Raw genomic sequence first — 22,506 nt, forward strand, 5'->3', positions numbered from 1 at the left:
CCTTTCTTTGAGAAAGGGTCTATAGAAGCACCCTTTCTTTCAAAAAGGGTCTACAGAAGCACCCTTTCTTTCAAAAAGGGTCTATAGAAGCACCCTTTCTTTCAAAAAGGGTCTATGGAAGCACCCTTTCTTTGAGAAAGGTTCTATAGAAGCACCCTTTCTTTGAGAAAGGGTCTATAGAAGCACCCTTTCTTTCAAAAAGGGTCTATAGAGGCACCCTTTCTTTCAAAAAGGGTCTATAGAAGCACCCTTTCTTTCAAAAAGGGTCTATAGAAGCACCCTATCTTTCAAAAAGGGTCTATAGAAGCACCCTTTCTTTCAAAAAGGGTCTATAGAAGCACCCTTTCTTTCAAAAAGGGTCTATAGAAGCAACCTTTCTTTCAAAAAGGGTCTATAGAAGCACCCTTTCTTTGAGAAAGGTTCTATAGAAGCACCCTTTCTTTGAGAAAGGGTCTATAGAAGCACCCTTTCTTTGAGAAAGGGTCTATAGAAGCACCCTTTCTTTGAGAAAGGGTCTATAGAAGCACCCTTTTTTTGAGAAAGGGTCTATAGAAGCACCCTTTCTTTGAGAAAGGGTCTATAGAAGCACCCTTTCTTTGAGAAAGGGTCTATAGAAGCACCCTTTCTTTGAGAAAGGGTCTATAGAAGCACCCTTTCTTTGAGACAGGGTCTATAGAAGCACCCTTTCTTTGAGAAAGGTTCTATAGAAGCACCCTTTTTTTGAGAAAGGGTCTATAGAAGCACCCTTTCTTTGAGACAGGGTCTATAGAAGCACCCTTTCTTTGAGAAAGGGTCTATAGAAGCACCCTTTCTTTGAGAAAGGGTCTATAGAAGCACCCTTTCTTTGAGAAAGGGTCTATAGAAGCACCCTTTCTTTGAGAAAGGGTCTATAGAAGCACCCTTTCTTTGAGAAAGGGTCTATAGAAGCACCCTTTCTTTGAGAAAGGGTCTATAGAAGCACCCTTTCTTTGAGAAAGGGTCTATAGAAGCACCCTTTCTTTGAGAAAGGGTCTATAGAAGCACCCTTTCTTTGAGAAAGGGTCTATAGAAGCACCCTTTCTTTGAGAAAGGGTCTATAGAAGCACCCTTTCTTTGAGAAAGGGTCTATAGAAGCACCCTTTCTTTGAGAAAGGGTCTATAGAAGCACCCTTTCTTTGAGACAGGGTCTATAGAAGCACCCTTTCTTTGAGAAAGGTTCTATAGAAGCACCCTTTTTTTGAGAAAGGGTCTATAGAAGCACCCTTTCTTTGAGACAGGGTCTATAGAAGCACCCTTTCTTTGAGAAAGGGTCTATAGAAGCACCCTTTCTTTGAGAAAGGGTCTATAGAAGCACCCTTTCTTTGAGAAAGGGTCTATAGAAGCACCCTTTCTTTGAGAAAGGGTCTATAGAAGCACCCTTTCTTTGAGAAAGGGTCTATAGAAGCACCCTTTCTTTGAGAAAGGGTCTATAGAAGCACCCTTTCTTTGAGAAAGGGTCTATAGAAGCACCCTTTCTTTGAGACAGGGTCTATAGAAGCACCCTTTCTTTGAGAAAGGTTCTATAGAAGCACCCTTTTTTTGAGAAAGGGTCTATAGAAGCACCCTTTCTTTGAGACAGGGTCTATAGAAGCACCCTTTCTTTGAGAAAGGGTCTATAGAAGCACCCTTTCTTTGAGAAAGGGTCTATAGAAGCACCCTTTCTTTGAGAAAGGGTCTATAGAAGCACCCTTTCTTTGAGAAAGGGTCTATAGAAGCACCCTTTCTTTGAGACAGGGTCTATAGAAGCACCCTTTCTTTGAGAAAGGTTCTATAGAAGCACCCTTTTTTTGAGAAAGGGTCTATAGAAGCACCCTTTCTTTGAGAAAGGGTCTATAGAAGCACCCTTTCTTTGAGAAAGGGTCTATAGAAGCACCCTTTCTTTGAGAAAGGGTCTATAGAAGCACCCTTTCTTTGAGAAAGGTTCTATAGAAGCACCCTTTCTTTGAGAAAGGGTCTATAGAAGCACCCTTTCTTTGAGAAAGGGTCTATAGAAGCACCCTTTCTTTGAGAAAGGTTCTATAGAAGCACCCTTTCTTTGAGAAAGGGTCTATAGAAGCACCCTTTCTTTGAGAAAGGGTCTATAGAAGCACCCTTTCTTTGAGAAAGGGTCTATAGAAGCACCCTTTCTTTGAGACAGGGTCTATAGAAGCACCCTTTCTTTGAGAAAGGTTCTATAGAAGCACCCTTTTTTTGAGAAAGGGTCTATAGAAGCACCCTTTCTTTGAGAAAGGGTCTATAGAAGCACCCTTTCTTTGAGAAAGGGTCTATAGAAGCACCCTTTCTTTGAGACAGGGTCTATAGAAGCACCCTTTCTTTGAGAAAGGTTCTATAGAAGCACCCTTTTTTTGAGAAAGGGTCTATAGAAGCACCCTTTCTTTGAGACAGGGTCTATAGAAGCACCCTTTCTTTGAGAAAGGGTCTATAGAAGCACCCTTTCTTTGAGAAAGGGTCTATAGAAGCACCCTTTCTTTGAGAAAGGGTCTATAGAAGCACCCTTTCTTTGAGAAAGGGTCTATAGAAGCACCCTTTCTTTGAGAAAGGGTCTATAGAAGCACCCTTTCTTTGAGAAAGGGTCTATAGAAGCACCCTTTCTTTGAGAAAGGGTCTATAGAAGCACCCTTTCTTTGAGACAGGGTCTATAGAAGCACCCTTTCTTTGAGAAAGGTTCTATAGAAGCACCCTTTTTTTGAGAAAGGGTCTATAGAAGCACCCTTTCTTTGAGACAGGGTCTATAGAAGCACCCTTTCTTTGAGAAAGGGTCTATAGAAGCACCCTTTCTTTGAGACAGGGTCTATAGAAGCACCCTTTCTTTGAGAAAGGGTCTATAGAAGCACCCTTTCTTTGAGAAAGGGTCTATAGAAGCACCCTTTCTTTGAGAAAGGGTCTATAGAAGCACCCTTTCTTTGAGAAAGGGTCTATAGAAGCACCCTTTCTTTGAGAAAGGGTCTATAGAAGCACCCTTTCTTTGAGACAGGGTCTATAGAAGCACCCTTTCTTTGAGAAAGGTTCTATAGAAGCACCCTTTTTTTGAGAAAGGGTCTATAGAAGCACCCTTTCTTTGAGACAGGGTCTATAGAAGCACCCTTTCTTTGAGAAAGGGTCTATAGAAGCACCCTTTCTTTGAGAAAGGGTCTATAGAAGCACCCTTTCTTTGAGAAAGGGTCTATAGAAGCACCCTTTCTTTGAGAAAGGGTCTATAGAAGCACCCTTTCTTTGAGACAGGGTCTATAGAAGCACCCTTTCTTTGAGAAAGGTTCTATAGAAGCACCCTTTTTTTGAGAAAGGGTCTATAGAAGCACCCTTTCTTTGAGAAAGGGTCTATAGAAGCACCCTTTCTTTGAGAAAGGGTCTATAGAAGCACCCTTTCTTTGAGAAAGGGTCTATAGAAGCACCCTTTCTTTGAGAAAGGTTCTATAGAAGCACCCTTTCTTTGAGAAAGGGTCTATAGAAGCACCCTTTCTTTGAGAAAGGGTCTATAGAAGCACCCTTTCTTTGAGAAAGGTTCTATAGAAGCACCCTTTCTTTGAGAAAGGGTCTATAGAAGCACCCTTTCTTTGAGAAAGGGTCTATAGAAGCACCCTTTCTTTGAGAAAGGGTCTATAGAAGCACCCTTTCTTTGAGACAGGGTCTATAGAAGCACCCTTTCTTTGAGAAAGGTTCTATAGAAGCACCCTTTTTTTGAGAAAGGGTCTATAGAAGCACCCTTTCTTTGAGAAAGGGTCTATAGAAGCACCCTTTCTTTGAGAAAGGGTCTATAGAAGCACCCTTTCTTTGAGACAGGGTCTATAGAAGCACCCTTTCTTTGAGAAAGGTTCTATAGAAGCACCCTTTTTTTGAGAAAGGGTCTATAGAAGCACCCTTTCTTTGAGACAGGGTCTATAGAAGCACCCTTTCTTTGAGAAAGGGTCTATAGAAGCACCCTTTCTTTGAGAAAGGGTCTATAGAAGCACCCTTTCTTTGAGAAAGGGTCTATAGAAGCACCCTTTCTTTGAGAAAGGGTCTATAGAAGCACCCTTTCTTTGAGAAAGGGTCTATAGAAGCACCCTTTCTTTGAGAAAGGGTCTATAGAAGCACCCTTTCTTTGAGAAAGGGTCTATAGAAGCACCCTTTCTTTGAGACAGGGTCTATAGAAGCACCCTTTCTTTGAGAAAGGTTCTATAGAAGCACCCTTTTTTTGAGAAAGGGTCTATAGAAGCACCCTTTCTTTGAGACAGGGTCTATAGAAGCACCCTTTCTTTGAGAAAGGGTCTATAGAAGCACCCTTTCTTTGAGACAGGGTCTATAGAAGCACCCTTTCTTTGAGAAAGGGTCTATAGAAGCACCCTTTCTTTGAGAAAGGGTCTATAGAAGCACCCTTTCTTTGAGAAAGGGTCTATAGAAGCACCCTTTCTTTGAGAAAGGGTCTATAGAAGCACCCTTTCTTTGAGAAAGGGTCTATAGAAGCACCCTTTCTTTGAGACAGGGTCTATAGAAGCACCCTTTCTTTGAGAAAGGTTCTATAGAAGCACCCTTTTTTTGAGAAAGGGTCTATAGAAGCACCCTTTCTTTGAGACAGGGTCTATAGAAGCACCCTTTCTTTGAGAAAGGGTCTATAGAAGCACCCTTTCTTTGAGAAAGGGTCTATAGAAGCACCCTTTCTTTGAGAAAGGGTCTATAGAAGCACCCTTTCTTTGAGAAAGGGTCTATAGAAGCACCCTTTCTTTGAGAAAGGGTCTATAGAAGCACCCTTTCTTTGAGAAAGGGTCTATAGTAGCACCCTTTCTTTGAGAAAGGGTCTATAGAAGCACCCTTTCTTTGAGAAAGGGTCTATAGAAGCACCCTTTCTTTGAGAAAGGGTCTATAGAAGCACCCTTTCTTTGAGAAAGGGTCTATAGAAGCACCCTTTCTTTCAAAAAGGGTCTATAGAAGCACCCTTTCTTTGCGAAAGGGTCTATAGAAGCACCCTTTCTTTGAGAAAGGGTCTATGGAAGCACCCTTTCTTTGAGAAAGGGTCTATAGAAGCACCCTTTCTTTGAGAAAGGGTCTATAGAAGCACCCTTTCTTTGAGAAAGGGTCTATAGAAGCACCCTTTCTTTGAGAAGGGGTCTATAGAAGCATCGTTTCTTTGAGAAAGGGTCTATAGAAGCACCCTTTCTTTGAGAAAGGGTCTATAGTAGCACCCTTTCTTTGAGAAAGGGTCTATAGAAGCACCCTTTCTTTGAGAAAGGGTCTATAGAAGCACCCTTTCTTTGAGAAAGGGTCTATAGAAGCACCCTTTCTTTGAAAAAGGGTCTATAGAAGCACCCTTTCTTTGAGAAAGGGTCTATAGAAGCACCCTTTCTTTGAGAAAGGGTCTATAAAAGCACCCTTTCTTTGAGAAAGGGTCTATAGAAGCACCCTTTCTTTGAGAAAGGGTCTATAGAAGCACCCTTTCTTTGAGAAAGGGTCTATAGAAGCACCGTTTCTTTGAGAAAGGGTCTATAGAAGCACCCTTTCTTTGAGAAAGGGTCTATAGTAGCACCCTTTCTTTGAGAAAGGGTCTATAGAAGCACCCTTTCTTTGAGAAAGGGTCTATAGAAGCACCCTTTCTTTGAGAAAGGGTCTATAGAAGCACCCTTTCTTTGAAAAAGGGTCTATAGAAGCACCCCTTCATTGAGAAAGGGTCTATAGAAGCACCCTTTCTTTGAGAAAGGGTCTATAGAAGCACCCTTTCTTTGAGAAAGGGTCTATAGAAGCACCCTTTCTTTGAGAAAGGGTCTATAGAAGCACCCTTTCTTTGAGAAAGGGTCTATAGAAGCACCCTTTCTTTGAGAAAGGGTCTATAGAAGCACCCTTTCTTTGAGAAAGGGTCTATAGAAGCACCGTTTCTTTGAGAAAGGGTCTATAGAAGCACCCTTTCTTTCAGAAAGGGTCTATAGAAGCACCCTTTCTTTGAGAAAGGGTCTATAGAAGCACCCCTTCATTGAGAAAGGGTCTATAGAAGCACCCTTTCTTTGAAAAAGGGTCTATAGAAGCACCCTTTCTTTGAGAAAGGGTCTATAGAAGCACCCTTTCTTTGAGAAAGGGTCTATAGAAGCACCCTTTCTTTGAGAAAGGGTCTATAGAAGCACCCTTTCTTTGAGAAAGGGTCTATAGAAGTACCCTTTCTTTGAGAAAGGGTCTATAGAAGCACCCTTTCTTTGAGAAAGGGTCTATAGAAGCACCCTTTCTTTGAGAAAGGGTCTATAGAAGCACCCTTTCTTTGAGAAAGGGTCTATAGAAGCACCCTTTCTTTGAGAAAGGGTCTATAGAAGCACCCTTTCTTTTAAAAAGGGTCTATAGAAGCACCGTTTCTTTGAGAAAGGGTCTATAGAAGCACCCTTTCTTTCAGAAAGGGTCTATAGAAGCACCCTTTCTTTGAGAAAGGGTCTATAGAAGCACCCCTTCATTGAGAAAGGGTCTATAGAAGCACCCTTTCTTTGAGAAAGGGTCTATAGAAGCACCCTTTCTTTGAGAAAGGGTCTATAGAAGCACCCATTCTTTGAGAAAGGGTCTATAGAAGCACCCTTTCTTTGAGAAAGGGTCTATAGAAGCACCCATTCTTTGGGAAAGGGTATATAGAAGAACTCTTTCTTTGAGAAAGGGTGTATAGAAGCACCCTTTCTTTGAGAAAGGGTCTATAGAAGCACCCTTTCTTTCAAAAAGGGTCTATAGAAGCACCCTTTCTGTGAGAAAGGGTCTATAGAAGCACCCTTTCTGTGAGAAAGGGTCTATAGAAGCACCCTTTCTTTGAGAAAGGGTCTATAGAAGCACCCTTTCTTTGAGAAAGGGTCTATAGAAGCACCCTTTCTTTGAGAAAGGGTCTATAGAAGCACCCTTTCTTTGAGAAAGGGTCTATAGAAGCACCCTTTCTTTGAGAAAGGGTCTATAGAAGCACCGTTTCTTTGAGAAAGGGTCTATAGAAGCACCCTTTCTTTGAGAAAGGGTCTATAGAAGCACCCTTTCTTTGAGAAAGGGTCTATAGAAGCACCCTTTCTTTGAGAAAGGGTCTATAGAAGCACCCTTTCTTTGAGAAAGGGTCTATAGAAGCACCCTTTCTTTGAGAAAGGGTCTATAGAAGCACCCTTTCTTTGAGAAAGGGTCTATAGAAGCACCCTTTCTTTGAGAAAGGGTCTATAGAAGCACCCTTTCTTTGAGAAAGGGTCTATAGAAGCACCCTTTCTTTGAGAAAGGGTCTATAGTAGCACCCTATCTTTGAGAAAGGGTCTATAGAAGCACCCTTTCTTTGAGAAAGGGTCTATAGAAGCACCCATTCTTTGAGAAAGGGTCTATAGAAGCACCCTTTCTTTGAGAAAGGGTCTATAGAAGCACCCTTTCTTTGAGAAAGGGTCTATAGAAGCACCATTTCTTTGAGAAAGGGTCTATAGAAGCACCCTTTCTTTGAGAAAGGGTCTATAGAAGCACCCTTTCTTTGAGAAAGGGTCTATAGTAGCACCCTTTCTTTGAGAAAGGGTCTATAGAAGCACCCTTTCTTTGAGAAAGGGTCTATAGAAGCACCCTTTCTTTGAGAAAGGGTCTATAGAAGCACCCTTTCTTTGAGAAAGGGTCTATAGAAGCACCCTTTCTTTCAAAAAGGGTCTATAGAAGCACCCTTTCTTTGAGAAAGGGTCTATAGAAGCACCCTTTCTTTGAGAAAGGGTCTATGGAAGCACCCTTTCTTTGAGAAAGGGTCTATAGAAGCACCCTTTCTTTGAGAAAGGGTCTATAGAAGCACCCTTTCTTTGAGAAAGGGTCTATAGAAGCACCCTTTCTTTGAGAAGGGGTCTATAGAAGCATCGTTTCTTTGAGAAAGGGTCTATAGAAGCACCGTTTCTTTGAGAAAGGGTCTATAGAAGCACCCTTTCTTTGAGAAAGGGTCTATAGTAGCACCCTTTCTTTGAGAAAGGGTCTATAGAAGCACCCTTTCTTTGAGAAAGGGTCTATAGAAGCACCCTTTCTTTGAGAAAGGGTCTATAGAAGCACCCTTTCTTTGAGAAAGGGTCTATAGAAGCACCCTTTCTTTGAGAAAGGGTCTATAGAAGCACCCTTTCTTTGAAAAAGGGTCTATAGAAGCACCCTTTCTTTGAAAAAGGGTCTATAGAAGCACCCTTTCTTTGAGAAAGGGTCTATAGAAGCACCCTTTCTTTGAGAAAGGGTCTATAGAAGCACCCTTTCTTTGAGAAAGGGTCTATAGAAGCACCCTTTCTTTGAGAAAGGGTCTATAGAAGCACCCTTTCTTTGAGAAAGGGTCTATAGAAGCACCCTTTCTTTTAAAAAGGGTCTATAGAAGCACCGTTTCTTTGAGAAAGGGTCTATAGAAGCACCCTTTCTTTCAGAAAGGGTCTATAGAAGCACCCTTTCTTTGAGAAAGGGTCTATAGAAGCACCCCTTCATTGAGAAAGGGTCTATAGAAGCACCCTTTCTTTGAGAAAGGGTCTATAGAAGCACCCTTTCTTTGAGAAAGGGTCTATAGAAGCACCCATTCTTTGAGAAAGGGTCTATAGAAGCACCCTTTCTTTGAGAAAGGGTCTATAGAAGCACCCATTCTTTGGGAAAGGGTATATAGAAGAACTCTTTCTTTGAGAAAGGGTGTATAGAAGCACCCTTTCTTTGAGAAAGGGTCTATAGAAGCACCATTTCTTTCAAAAAGGGTCTATAGAAGCACCCTTTCTGTGAGAAAGGGTCTATAGAAGCACCCTTTCTGTGAGAAAGGGTCTATAGAAGCACCCTTTCTGTGAGAAAGGGTCTATAGAAGCACCCTTTCTTTGAGAAAGGGTCTATAGAAGCACCCTTTCTTTGAGAAAGGGTCTATAGAAACACCCTTTCTTTCAAAAAGGGTCTATAGAAGCACCCTTTCTTTCAAAAAGGGTCTATAGAAGCACCCTTTCTGTGAGAAAGGGTCTATAGAAGCACCCTTTCTGTGAGAAAGGGTCTATAGAAGCACCCTTTCTGTGAGAAAGGGTCTATAGAAGCACCCTTTCTGTGAGAAAGGGTCTATAGAAGCACCCTTTCTTTGAGAAAGGGTCTATAGAAGCACCCTTTCTTTGAGAAAGGGTATATAGAAGCACCCTTTCTTTGAGAAAGGGTCTATAGAAGCACCCTTTCATTGAGAAAGGCTCTATAGAAGCACCCTTTCTTTGAGAAAGGGTCTATAGAAGCACCCTTTCTTTGAGAAAGGGTCTATAGAAGCACCCTTTCTTTGAGAAAGGGTCTATAGAAGCACCCTTTCTTTCAAAAAGGGTCTATAGAAGCACCCTTTCATTGAGAAAGGCTCTATAGAAGCACCCTTTCTTTCAAAAAGGGTCTATAGAAGCACCCTTTCTTTCAAAAAGGGTCTATAGAAGCACCCTTTCTTTCAAAAAGGGTCTATAGAAGCACCCTTTCTTTCAAAAAGGGTCTATAGAAGCACCCTTTCTTTCAAAAAGGGTCTATAGAAGCACCCTTTCTTTCAAAAAGGGTCTATAGAAGCACCCTTTCTTTCAAAAAGGGTCTATAGAAGCACCCTTTCTTTCAAAAAGGGTCTATAGAAGCACCCTTTCTTTCAAAAAGGGTCTATAGAAGCACCCTTTCTTTCAAAAAGGGTCTATAGAAGCACCCTTTCTTTCAAAAAGGGTCTATAGAAGCACCCTTTCTTTCAAAAAGGGTCTATAGAAGCACCCTTTCTTTCAAAAAGGGTCTATAGAAGCACCCTTTCTTTCAGAAAGGGTCTATAGAAGCACCCTTTCTTTCAAAAGGGGTCTATAGAAGCACCCTTTCTTTCAAAAAGGGTCTATATAAGCACCCTTTCTTTCAAAAAGGGTCTATAGAAACACCCTTTCTTTCAAAAAGGGTCTATGGAAGCACCCTTTCTTTTAAAAAGGGTCTATAGAAGCACCCTTTCTTTCAAAAAGGGTCTATGGAAGCACCCTTTCTTTTAAAAAGGGTCTATAGAAGCACCCTTTCTTTCAAAAAGGGTATATAGAAGCACCCTATCTTTCAAAAAGGGTCTATAGAAGCACCCTTTCTTTCAAAAAGGGTCTATACAAGCACCCTTTCTTTCAAAAAGGGTCTATAGAAGCACCCTTTCTTTCAAAAAGGGTCTATAGAAGCACCCTTTCTTTCAAAAAGGGTCTATAGAAGCACCCTTTCTTTGAGAAAGGTTCTATAGAAGCACCCTTTCTTTGAGAAAGGGTCTATAGAAGCACCCTTTCTTTGAGAAAGGGTCTATAGAAGCACCCTTTCTTTGAGAAAGGGTCTATAGAAGCACCCTTTCTTTGAGAAAGGGTCTATAGAAGCACCCTTTCTTTGAGAAAGGGTCTATAGAAGCACCCTTTCTTTGAGAAAGGGTCTATAGAAGCACCCTTTCTTTGAGAAAGGGTCTATAGAAGCACCCTTTCTTTGAAAAAGGGTCTATAGAAGCACCCTTTCTTTGAGAAAGGGTCTATAGAAGCACCCTTTCTTTGAGAAAGGGTCTATAGTAGCACCCTTTCTTTGAGAAAGGGTCTATAGAAGCACCCTTTCTTTGAGAAAGGGTCTATAGAAGCACCCTTTCTTTGAGAAAGGGTCTATAGAAGCACCCTTTCTTTGAGAAAGGGTCTATAGAAGCACCCTTTCTTTGAAAAAGGGTCTATAGAAGCACCCTTTCTTTGAGAAAGGGTCTATAGAAGCACCCTTTCTTTGAGAAAGGGTCTATAGAAGCACCCTTTCTTTGAGAAAGGGTCTATAGAAGCACCCTTTCTTTGAGAAAGGGTCTATAGAAGCACCGTTTCTTTGAGAAAGGGTCTATAGAAGCACCCTTTCTTTGAGAAAGGGTCTATAGAAGCACCGTTTCTTTGAGAAAGGGTCTATAGAAGCACCCTTTCTTTGAGAAAGGGTCTATAGAAGCACCGTTTCTTTGAGAAAGGGTCTATAGAAGCACCCTTTCTTTGAGAAAGGGTCTATAGAAGCACCCTTTCTTTGAGAAAGGGTCTATAGAAGCACCCTTTCTTTGAGAAAGGGTCTATAGAAGCACCCTTTCTTTGAGAAAGGGTCTATAGAAGCACCCTTTCTTTGAGAAAGGGTCTATAGAAGCACCCTTTCTTTGAGAAAGGGTCTATAGAAGCACCCTTTCTTTGAGAAAGGGTCTATAGAAGCACCCTTTCTTTGAGAAAGGGTCTATAGTAGCACCCTATCTTTGAGAAAGGGTCTATAGAAGCACCCTTTCTTTGAGAAAGGGTCTATAGAAGCACCCATTCTTTGAGAAAGGGTCTATAGAAGCACCCTTTCTTTGAGAAAGGGTCTATAGAAGCACCCTTTCTTTGAGAAAGGGTCTATAGAAGCACCCTTTCTTTGAGAAAGGGTCTATAGAAGCACCCTTTCTTTGAGAAAGGGTCTATAGAAGCACCCTTTCTTTGAGAAAGGGTCTATAGAAGCACCCTTTCTTTGAGAAAGGGTCTATAGTAGCACCCTATCTTTGAGAAAGGGTCTATAGAAGCACCCTTTCTTTGAGAAAGGGTCTATAGAAGCACCCTTTCTTTGAGAAAGGGTCTATAGAAGCACCCTTTCTTTGAGAAAGGGTCTATAGAAGCACCCTTTCTTTGAGAAAGGGTCTATAGAAGCACCCTTTCTTTGAGAAAGGGTCTATAGAAGCACCCTTTCTTTGAGAAAGGGTCTATAGAAGCACCCTTTCTTTGAGAAAGGGTCTATAGAAGCACCCTTTCTTTGAGAAAGGGTCTATAGAAGCACCCTTTCTTTGAGAAAGGGTCTATAGAAGCACCCTTTCTTTGAGAAAGGGTCTATAGTAGCACCCTATCTTTGAGAAAGGGTCTATAGAAGCACCCTTTCTTTGAGAAAGGGTCTATAGAAGCACCCATTCTTTGAGAAAGGGTCTATAGAAGCACCCTTTCTTTGAGAAAGGGTCTATAGAAGCACCCTTTCTTTGAGAAAGGGTCTATAGAAGCACCATTTCTTTGAGAAAGGGTCTATAGAAGCACCCTTTCTTTGAGAAAGGGTCTATAGAAGCACCCTTTCTTTGAGAAAGGGTCTATAGTAGCACCCTTTCTTTGAGAAAGGGTCTATAGAAGCACCCTTTCTTTGAGAAAGGGTCTATAGAAGCACCCTTTCTTTGAGAAAGGGTCTATAGAAGCACCCTTTCTTTGAGAAAGGGTCTATAGAAGCACCCTTTCTTTCAAAAAGGGTCTATAGAAGCACCCTTTCTTTGAGAAAGGGTCTATAGAAGCACCCTTTCTTTGAGAAAGGGTCTATGGAAGCACCCTTTCTTTGAGAAAGGGTCTATAGAAGCACCCTTTCTTTGAGAAAGGGTCTATAGAAGCACCCTTTCTTTGAGAAAGGGTCTATAGAAGCACCCTTTCTTTGAGAAGGGGTCTATAGAAGCATCGTTTCTTTGAGAAAGGGTCTATAGAAGCACCGTTTCTTTGAGAAAGGGTCTATAGAAGCACCCTTTCTTTGAGAAAGGGTCTATAGTAGCACCCTTTCTTTGAGAAAGGGTCTATAGAAGCACCCTTTCTTTGAGAAAGGGTCTATAGAAGCACCCTTTCTTTGAGAAAGGGTCTATAGAAGCACCCTTTCTTTGAGAAAGGGTCTATAGAAGCACCCTTTCTTTGAGAAAGGGTCTATAGAAGCACCCTTTCTTTGAAAAAGGGTCTATAGAAGCACCCTTTCTTTGAAAAAGGGTCTATAGAAGCACCCTTTCTTTGAGAAAGGGTCTATAGAAGCACCCTTTCTTTGAGAAAGGGTCTATAGAAGCACCCTTTCTTTGAGAAAGGGTCTATAGAAGCACCCTTTCTTTGAGAAAGGGTCTATAGAAGCACCCTTTCTTTGAGAAAGGGTCTATAGAAGCACCCTTTCTTTTAAAAAGGGTCTATAGAAGCACCGTTTCTTTGAGAAAGGGTCTATAGAAGCACCCTTTCTTTCAGAAAGGGTCTATAGAAGCACCCTTTCTTTGAGAAAGGGTCTATAGAAGCACCCCTTCATTGAGAAAGGGTCTATAGAAGCACCCTTTCTTTGAGAAAGGGTCTATAGAAGCACCCTTTCTTTGAGAAAGGGTCTATAGAAGCACCCATTCTTTGAGAAAGGGTCTATAGAAGCACCCTTTCTTTGAGAAAGGGTCTATAGAAGCACCCATTCTTTGGGAAAGGGTATATAGAAGAACTCTTTCTTTGAGAAAGGGTGTATAGAAGCACCCTTTCTTTGAGAAAGGGTCTATAGAAGCACCATTTCTTTCAAAAAGGGTCTATAGAAGCACCCTTTCTGTGAGAAAGGGTCTATAGAAGCACCCTTTCTGTGAGAAAGGGTCTATAGAAGCACCCTTTCTGTGAGAAAGGGTCTATAGAAGCACCCTTTCTTTGAGAAAGGGTCTATAGAAGCACCCTTTCTTTGAGAAAGGGTCTATAGAAACACCCTTTCTTTCAAAAAGGGTCTATAGAAGCACCCTTTCTTTCAAAAAGGGTCTATAGAAGCACCCTTTCTGTGAGAAAGGGTCTATAGAAGCACCCTTTCTGTGAGAAAGGGTCTATAGAAGCACCCTTTCTGTGAGAAAGGGTCTATAGAAGCACCCTTTCTGTGAGAAAGGGTCTATAGAAGCACCCTTTCTGTGAGAAAGGGTCTATAGAAGCACCCTTTCTGTGAGAAAGGGTCTATAGAAGCACCCTTTCTTTGAGAAAGGGTCTATAGAAGCACCCTTTCTTTGAGAAAGGGTATATAGAAGCACCCTTTCTTTGAGAAAGGGTCTATAGAAGCACCCTTTCATTGAGAAAGGCTCTATAGAAGCACCCTTTCTTTGAGAAAGGGTCTATAGAAGCACCCTTTCTTTGAGAAAGGGTCTATAGAAGCACCCTTTCTTTGAGAAAGGGTCTATAGAAGCACCCTTTCTTTCAAAAAGGGTCTATAGAAGCACCCTTTCATTGAGAAAGGCTCTATAGAAGCACCCTTTCTTTCAAAAAGGGTCTATAGAAGCACCCTTTCTTTCAAAAAGGGTCTATAGAAGCACCCTTTCTTTCAAAAAGGGTCTATAGAAGCACCCTTTCTTTCAAAAAGGGTCTATAGAAGCACCCTTTCTTTCAAAAAGGGTCTATAGAAGCACCCTTTCTTTCAAAAAGGGTCTATAGAAGCACCCTTTCTTTCAAAAAGGGTCTATAGAAGCACCCTTTCTTTCAAAAAGGGTCTATAGAAGCACCCTTTCTTTCAAAAAGGGTCTATAGAAGCACCCTTTCTTTCAAAAAGGGTCTATAGAAGCACCCTTTCTTTCAGAAAGGGTCTATAGAAGCACCCTTTCTTTCAAAAGGGGTCTATAGAAGCACCCTTTCTTTCAAAAAGGGTCTATATAAGCACCCTTTCTTTCAAAAAGGGTCTATAGAAACACCCTTTCTTTCAAAAAGGGTCTATGGAAGCACCCTTTCTTTTAAAAAGGGTCTATAGAAGCACCCTTTCTTTCAAAAAGGGTCTATGGAAGCACCCTTTCTTTTAAAAAGGGTCTATAGAAGCACCCTTTCTTTCAAAAAGGGTATATAGAAGCACCCTATCTTTCAAAAAGGGTCTATAGAAGCACCCTTTCTTTCAAAAAGGGTCTATACAAGCACCCTTTCTTTCAAAAAGGGTCTATAGAAGCACCCTTTCTTTCAAAAAGGGTCTATAGAAGCACCCTTTCTTTCAAAAAGGGTCTATAGAAGCACCCTTTCTTTGAGAAAGGTTCTATAGAAGCACCCTTTCTTTGAGAAAGGGTCTATAGAAGCACCCTTTCTTTGAGAAAGGGTCTATAGAAGCACCCTTTCTTTGAGAAAGGGTCTATAGAAGCACCCTTTCTTTGAGAAAGGGTCTATAGAAGCACCCTTTCTTTGAGAAAGGGTCTATAGAAGCACCCTTTCTTTGAGAAAGGGTCTATAGAAGCACCCTTTCTTTGAGAAAGGGTCTATAGAAGCACCCTTTCTTTGAGAAAGGGTCTATAGAAGCACCCTTTCTTTGAAAAAGGGTCTATAGAAGCACCCTTTCTTTGAGAAAGGGTCTATAGAAGCACCCTTTCTTTGAGAAAGGGTCTATAGTAGCACCCTTTCTTTGAGAAAGGGTCTATAGAAGCACCCTTTCTTTGAGAAAGGGTCTATAGAAGCACCCTTTCTTTGAGAAAGGGTCTATAGAAGCACCCTTTCTTTGAGAAAGGGTCTATAGAAGCACCCTTTCTTTGAAAAAGGGTCTATAGAAGCACCCTTTCTTTGAGAAAGGGTCTATAGAAGCACCCTTTCTTTGAGAAAGGGTCTATAGAAGCACCCTTTCTTTGAGAAAGGGTCTATAGAAGCACCCTTTCTTTGAGAAAGGGTCTATAGAAGCACCCTTTCTTTGAGAAAGGGTCTATAGAAGCACCCTTTCTTTGAGAAAGGGTCTATAGAAGCACCGTTTCTTTGAGAAAGGGTCTATAGAAGCACCCTTTCTTTGAGAAAGGGTCTATAGAAGCACCGTTTCTTTGAGAAAGGGTCTATAGAAGCACCCTTTCTTTGAGAAAGGGTCTATAGAAGCACCCTTTCTTTGAGAAAGGGTCTATAGAAGCACCCTTTCTTTGAGAAAGGGTCTATAGAAGCACCCTTTCTTTGAGAAAGGGTCTATAGAAGCACCCTTTCTTTGAGAAAGGGTCTATAGAAGCACCCTTTCTTTGAGAAAGGGTCTATAGAAGCACCCTTTCTTTGAGAAAGGGTCTATAGAAGCACCCTTTCTTTGAGAAAGGGTCTATAGTAGCACCCTATCTTTGAGAAAGGGTCTATAGAAGCACCCTTTCTTTGAGAAAGGGTCTATAGAAGCACCCATTCTTTGAGAAAGGGTCTATAGAAGCACCCTTTCTTTGAGAAAGGGTCTATAGAAGCACCCTTTCTTTGAGAAAGGGTCTATAGAAGCACCCTTTCTTTGAGAAAGGGTCTATAGAAGCACCCTTTCTTTGAGAAAGGGTCTATAGAAGCACCCTTTCTTTGAGAAAGGGTCTATAGAAGCACCCTTTCTTTGAGAAAGGGTCTATAGTAGCACCCTATCTTTGAGAAAGGGTCTATAGAAGCACCCTTTCTTTGAGAAAGGGTCTATAGAAGCACCCTTTCTTTGAGAAAGGGTCTATAGAAGCACCCTTTCTTTGAGAAAGGGTCTATAGAAGCACCCTTTCTTTGAGAAAGGGTCTATAGAAGCACCCTTTCTTTGAGAAAGGGTCTATAGAAGCACCCTTTCTTTGAGAAAGGGTCTATAGAAGCACCCTTTCTTTGAGAAAGGGTCTATAGAAGCACCCTTTCTTTGAGAAAGGGTCTATAGAAGCACCCTTTCTTTGAGAAAGGGTCTATAGAAGCACCCTTTCTTTGAGAAAGGGTCTATAGAAGCACCCTTTCTTTGAGAAAGGGTCTATAGAAGCACCCTTTCTTTGAGAAAGGGTCTATAGTAGCACCCTATCTTTGAGAAAGGGTCTATAGAAGCACCCTTTCTTTGAGAAAGGGTCTATAGAAGCACCCATTCTTTGAGAAAGGGTCTATAGAAGCACCCTTTCTTTGAGAAAGGGTCTATAGAAGCACCCTTTCTTTGAGAAAGGGTCTATAGAAGCACCCATTCTTTGAGAAAGGGTCTATAGAAGCACCCTTTCTTTGAGAAAGGGTCTATAGTAGCACCCTATCTTTGAGAAAGGGTCTATAGAAGCACCCTTTCTTTGAGAAAGGGTCTATAGAAGCACCCATTCTTTGAGAAAGGGTCTATAGAAGCACCCTTTCTTTGAGAAAGGGTCTATAGAAGCACCCTTTCTTTGAGAAAGGGTCTATAGAAGCACCCTTTCTTTGAGAAAGGGTCTATAGAAGCACCCTTTCTTTGAGAAAGGGTCTATAGAAGCACCCTTTCTTTGAGAAAGGGTCTATAGAAGCACCCTTTCTTTGAGAAAGGGTCTATAGAAGCACCCTTTCTTTGAGAAAGGGTCTATAGAAGCACCCTTTCTTTGAGAAAGGGTCTATAGAAGCACCCATTCTTTGAGAAAGGGTCTATAGAAGCACCCTTTCTTTGAGAAAGGGTCTATAGAAGCACCCTCTCTTTGAGAAAGGGTCTATAGAAGCACCCTTTCTTTGGGAAAGGATCTATAGAAGCTCCCTTTCATTGAGAAAGGATCTATAGAAGCACCCTTTCTTTGAGAAAGGATCTATAGAAGCACCCTTTCTTTGAGAAAGGATCTATAGAAGCACCCTGTCTTTGAGAAAGGGTATATAGAAGCACCCTTTCTTTGAGAAAAGGTCTATAGAAGCACCCTTTCTTTCACAAAGGGTCTAAAGAAGCACCCTTTCTTTCACAAAGGTTCTATAGAAGCACCCTTTCTTTGAGAAAGGGTCTATAGAAGCACCCTTTCTTTCACAAAATTTTTTGAAGCACCCTTTCTTTGAGAAAGGGTCTATAGAAGCACCCTTTCTTTGAGAAAGGGTCTATAGAAGCACCCTTTCTTTGAGAAAAGATCTATAGAAGCACCCTTTCTTTGAGAAAGGGTCTATAGAAGCACCCTTTCTTTGAGAAAGGGTCTATAGGAGCACCCTTTCTTTGAGAAAGGGTCTATAGAAGCACCCTTTCTTTGAGAAAGGGTCTATAGAAGCACCCTTTCTTTGAGAAAGGGTCTATAGAAGCACCCTTTCTTTGAGAAAGGGTCTATAGAAGCACCCTTACTTTCACAAAGGGTCTAAAGAAGCACCATTTCTTTCACAAAGGGTCTAAAGAAGCACCATTTCTTTCACAAAGGGTCAAAAGAAGCACCCTTTCTTTCAGACGGGGTTTTAAGAAGCAACCTTTCTCTCAGATCAGGTATATAGATGCAACCTTTCTTTCAAAAAGTTTCTGTAGAAGCACCCTTTCTTTCAGAAAAGGTCTATAGAAGATCCCTTTCTTTCATTTAAGGTCTGTAGAAGCACTCTTTCTTTAGGAAAGGGTCTAAAAAAGCAACCCTTCTTTCAAAAATTGTCTATGGAAGCACTTTTTCTTTCAGAATGGGTCTTCAGAAGAACGTTATCTTTCATAAAGCACATTTTTTTCTATAGACAATTTTTTGGAACGCTATATTTTCCATAAAAAATCATGTGAAACGAAATATAATATGTCATTTGACCTCTGTAGGGTGAACATTTGTCTTGCAGTACATATTGGCCTTTGAAAAATATAAATTATCTGCCAGACGTATCATTTCCGGTTTTAAGACAGGGAGGGGAACCTTGTACCCTAACCTTGTAGCACGTTTTGTTTTTTTTTTTTTTTTTTGAGTTTTCAGGGCAGTATTGAAGCTTGTGCAAAACACTTAACTGCAAAAACCAATCCTTGTTTTTCATACCTCCAATATATTTCTTGTTGCCCTTTACCACTGCACGTTGAAATAAATGACTTTGAATTTGAAGTTTTTTTTTTGCCATTTATTCCACACAACAATCGCGTGTTCGCTACTCTGAGGAACAGCAGTAAACGTCTTTTTTTCGTTATTGCTTTGTTTTTTTCATTAAATAGCATGTTGTCGGTGTTGTTGTTTCAGATAGCATTTGCATTTTCATTCACAACAGACCACAGGGAGTTGCTTGAAGGTAACCAAGAAAACTAACCAAAAAAGCTTCAACTCTAGACGGCAGATCCCCTGTTTGAATATATTTACATATTTAACAGTAGTGGCAATAACAATGAAATGGCAAGGTGGGGGCCGGTGATGGGGTTCATCTTCACGCCACTATCACTGAGAATGAAGGTGAAGAAAATAATCAAATGTCTGTCCTTTGCAATGGCAGTGGAAAAGCCTGGTTTTTTGGTATTACATTAGAGACGATGATGACATAGAGCAAGTGTCCAATGGCATGAGATTTTTACACGGGCACACTGAGATTTTAGGTGGCAATATTTCTCCATTCTCAAACATTATCTACAACCATTCACCAAAATTTCATGGCTTAAAGAAATGTAAAATACTTCATCTAAATATTATCAAAATATTTCTAATGTATCCTTTGCTCGTTTAAAAATAGTGTGGCCTTAAGGACAATAAAATAAACTTCATGACATGGCATAAATTACCAACATTCCCAAGTTAGACTTTGGCGGCGTCATCGTAAAATTGTTAACTGCTGATTATAAATCAACGACTTTGAATGTTATTGCCAAAACGCTAAGCAGTGCCGCCGAGTCGTTTAAGAAATTGGCAAAGGGTTTGTCTTAAGGACAAATTTGCCAAAGGCAAAAATGAAAATACAATGACCTTAATAAGCCTTGGTAACAATAGTCAATTTTGTGAGCGTCACACACCACTGCGACATACACGACAACTGCAGTAGAGACAGAATTGAAGCCACACACATATTTTCCTTTTCAGTCTTGACAATATCTTTTTGTTTTTATCCAACAAATGGAGACAAATGGCTAGACAAATAGAATAATGCAGACATTTATCAAATCGCTTGAAAGGAGGATAATAAACAAAAGGATATTATGCAGACCGAAGCGTGTCAAGATCAAATACCGTTTCAGATAACTTGAAGATTAACTGAAAAAATGTTGTAGAACTGTAAAGATATATACCGCCGATGAAAAGTTATACCCTGCGTTATATGCCTGACAATAGTTCGCACCCCGTCTGGTGCTAGGGGATTTCCGTGCTCATGATGAGTATTGGCATTTCGTCCTAGGCAATGACCAGAAGGGTATAGTGCGGGCGAGCAAATTTATAACTCCAAATTTTGCACGGCGAGCGAAGACCCTTCTACGAGGATAAGAGGACACCTTGCCAGTTCAACTGGTAGTAGTTTGTAGTGCAGTTTGATGCATTCCCCTGTTGGAAGCATGGCGGTGGCTTTAGTTTAAACCCAAATCGTGGATAGAGTTTCGGCTCGAATCTCGAGTTGCATTATTAACCGGTTGCCTAACCCTCAGAAAGGCAGGAGTGTTAGATAGGCTCCGCCCCAAACCAAGGGTATGAATACGACCAAATGCGTAGGAACAAATTGACTCTCACACATCGGTGTCGAGGGCGCTGATGGACGCATTGTCTCTGTCCAGTGTTGAGAGCACCGTGGGGTTACTCCGGAAGATAAGTACCCACGTTAATACCGACCTATCTGTGGCACCCAGTCTGCTAATAACCCATAATTTCCCTTGGCTTGGACCATATTCCTATCTTCGTCTCCGTTAACAGACCACCCGACTTCATAACCTCTGACCGCCGTACTTTTCTGGATAATTTACCAATCATCGCTTCAGAGAGCTGTAAATTCTCTCAAATCTTCTTATAACTGAGATAATTTTCGGGGACATCATCACAGCTGCAGCCGCTCGCTACATACCTGCTGGTCGAATACCCGAAATTAGACCAAATTTCCCAGCGAAGGCGACGGGAGTAGCAAATGAGAGTGAGTGGCTAGACTACCTGAAGCAATGCAACATTGGTACAGGATAAAGTAATTTAAGGGCAGATCCGAAGAGGTGCGTGTGTTATTTTAACCGGCAATTTATAGAGCACCGAGGAGGTACCACCACCATTTACGATGAAAGATCTTGCAGATGTCATCGGGAACGTAGACGAAGATGCCAGCAGTATGAGCAGGCCAGGAAGAGAAGCAGGTTCCCAGTTGTGCAACATCAGCATGGATTCCGGAAAATTCACAGCACCACAACAGCATCACGCACCATATCCACATATACATACATATATCAGTAGAGGTCTAAATCTGAACAGGCCATGTGTACAGTCTTGTTAGCTATTGCCCTATTGAAGGCCTACAATACCTTCAACCATACCAAGCTGTTCGAGGACATAGAGAAGACTACCCTATAGCCGTGTATGAAACGTTGGGCGCCACTTGTTTGTGGAATTCAAAAATAAGAGGTCTAGTGAAATAAGGAGTTCCCCAAGGTGGAGTTATTTCTCCGGATCTGTTTAACTTCTACCTTTCTGAAATTCCACACCCTCTAGACGGCATAGAGATCGTAATTTTTGCGGGTGATTGTACGATTTTTCGTCGGGTCCTATCGTGTTTGACGTATGTGCAGTTCTTTCATTTGAGAAATATGAAAATATCAGCCGCTAAATCCACTGCCACACTGTTCACCCCATAGACGGCTAAAATGAGACTCCCCTTCAACTTATTAGTAGTTGGTGTCCTGATTCCGACCACAAGCTACCCCCAAAATATTGGGTGAAACGTTCCATAGCATATTTATGTCGTTCGCGCAAGCCACAGCTATTTGCAACAAGAGCGATCTGTGGTAAACTATGCGGCGCCAAAGTGGTATACAAATGTTAGCGCTACACAGCAGATGAATTTTCAAACCTGACAAAATGCCGGCCTGAGGACCGCAACAGGGTGCCTCCTCATTACACCAGTGGACCATTTGCATGAAGAGACAAAGATTTTATCGGTGCATCAGCACAATAAGATGTTGTTGAGCGTTACTGTCGTGAGCATCCCTGTCACAATCTAGTGGACAGGCTTCCCCACCAAGGCATGATCTAGAGGGAGAGGTCTAAAGGTACAAACGAGTGCCTCTATATACCCTTTCCGTAAGACAGGGTGCTTCTATAGGCCCTTTCCGTAAGAAAGGGTGCTTCTTTAGACACTTTTTGAAAGAAAGGCTGCTTCTTTAGACACTTTTTGAAAGAATGGTTGCTTCTAAAAACCCCGTCTGAAAGAACGGGTGCTTCTATAGACCCTTTCTCAAAGAAAGGGTGCTTTTATAGAACCTTTCTCAAAGAAATGGTGCTTCTATAGACCCTTTATCAAAGAAAGGGTGCTTCTATATACCCATTCTCAAAGAAAGGGTGCTTCTATAGACCCTTTCTCAAAGAAAGGGTGCTTCTATAGACCCTTTCTCAAAGAAAGAGTGCTTCTATAGACCCTTTCTCAAAGAAAGGGTGCTTCTATAGACCCTTTCTCAAAGAAAGGGTGCTTCTATAGACCCTTTCTCAAAGAAAGGGTGCTTCTATAGACCCTTTCTCAAAGAAAGAGTGCTTCTATAGACCCTTTCTCAAAGAAAGAGTGCTTCTATAGACCCATTCTCAAAGAAAGGGTGCTTCTATAGACCCTTTCCATAGAAGACCTTTCACAAGTCTTCCTCCATGGAAGACCATCTGAAAGACGTTTATACATTCAAGGTCTTTAGAAAATTCGTCTACATTAAATATCTTTCGAAAAGCCTTCCTCCATAGAAGGCTTTTTGAATGGTGTTTTTCTATAGAAACCCACAGGATTATTTAAAAGCATTTTCTAATCCCTACTTAAAGAGAAAACATTTTGAAAGGCTATCTTCCATGCAAGACCTTTTAAATGTCTTCTTTCCTACAGAAGAGGTTTAAAAAGACCTTCTTCCATGGAAGACATTAATAAAGTTTGAACTTCCTACCGGACCTTTTAAAAGGTCTTGAGAAATAAAGGTCATTATCATGGAACATCTTTAAAAGCTATTTTTCACAGAAGGACTTTTTATGGGTCTTCATCCACAGAACGTATTTCGAAAGGTCCCCTTCCACACGCGCCACAGCGTTACAACAAATATTCCGATTAGGCT

At 41.2% G+C, this 22,506-nt stretch overlaps 1 protein-coding gene across 5 annotated transcripts in view; it reads right to left on the minus strand.

Moving 5' to 3' along the window:
- Nucleotides 1-22,506, minus strand: part of LOC141396533 (uncharacterized) — a 143,311-nt gene that overhangs the window by 110,522 nt on the left and 10,283 nt on the right. The window lies entirely within an intron of this gene.

The sequence above is a fragment of the Musca autumnalis genome, unplaced genomic scaffold (assembly GCF_047663935.1).
Source record: "Musca autumnalis isolate F117 unplaced genomic scaffold, ASM4766393v1 scaffold_3, whole genome shotgun sequence".
Lineage (NCBI taxonomy): Eukaryota > Metazoa > Arthropoda > Insecta > Diptera > Muscidae > Musca > Musca autumnalis.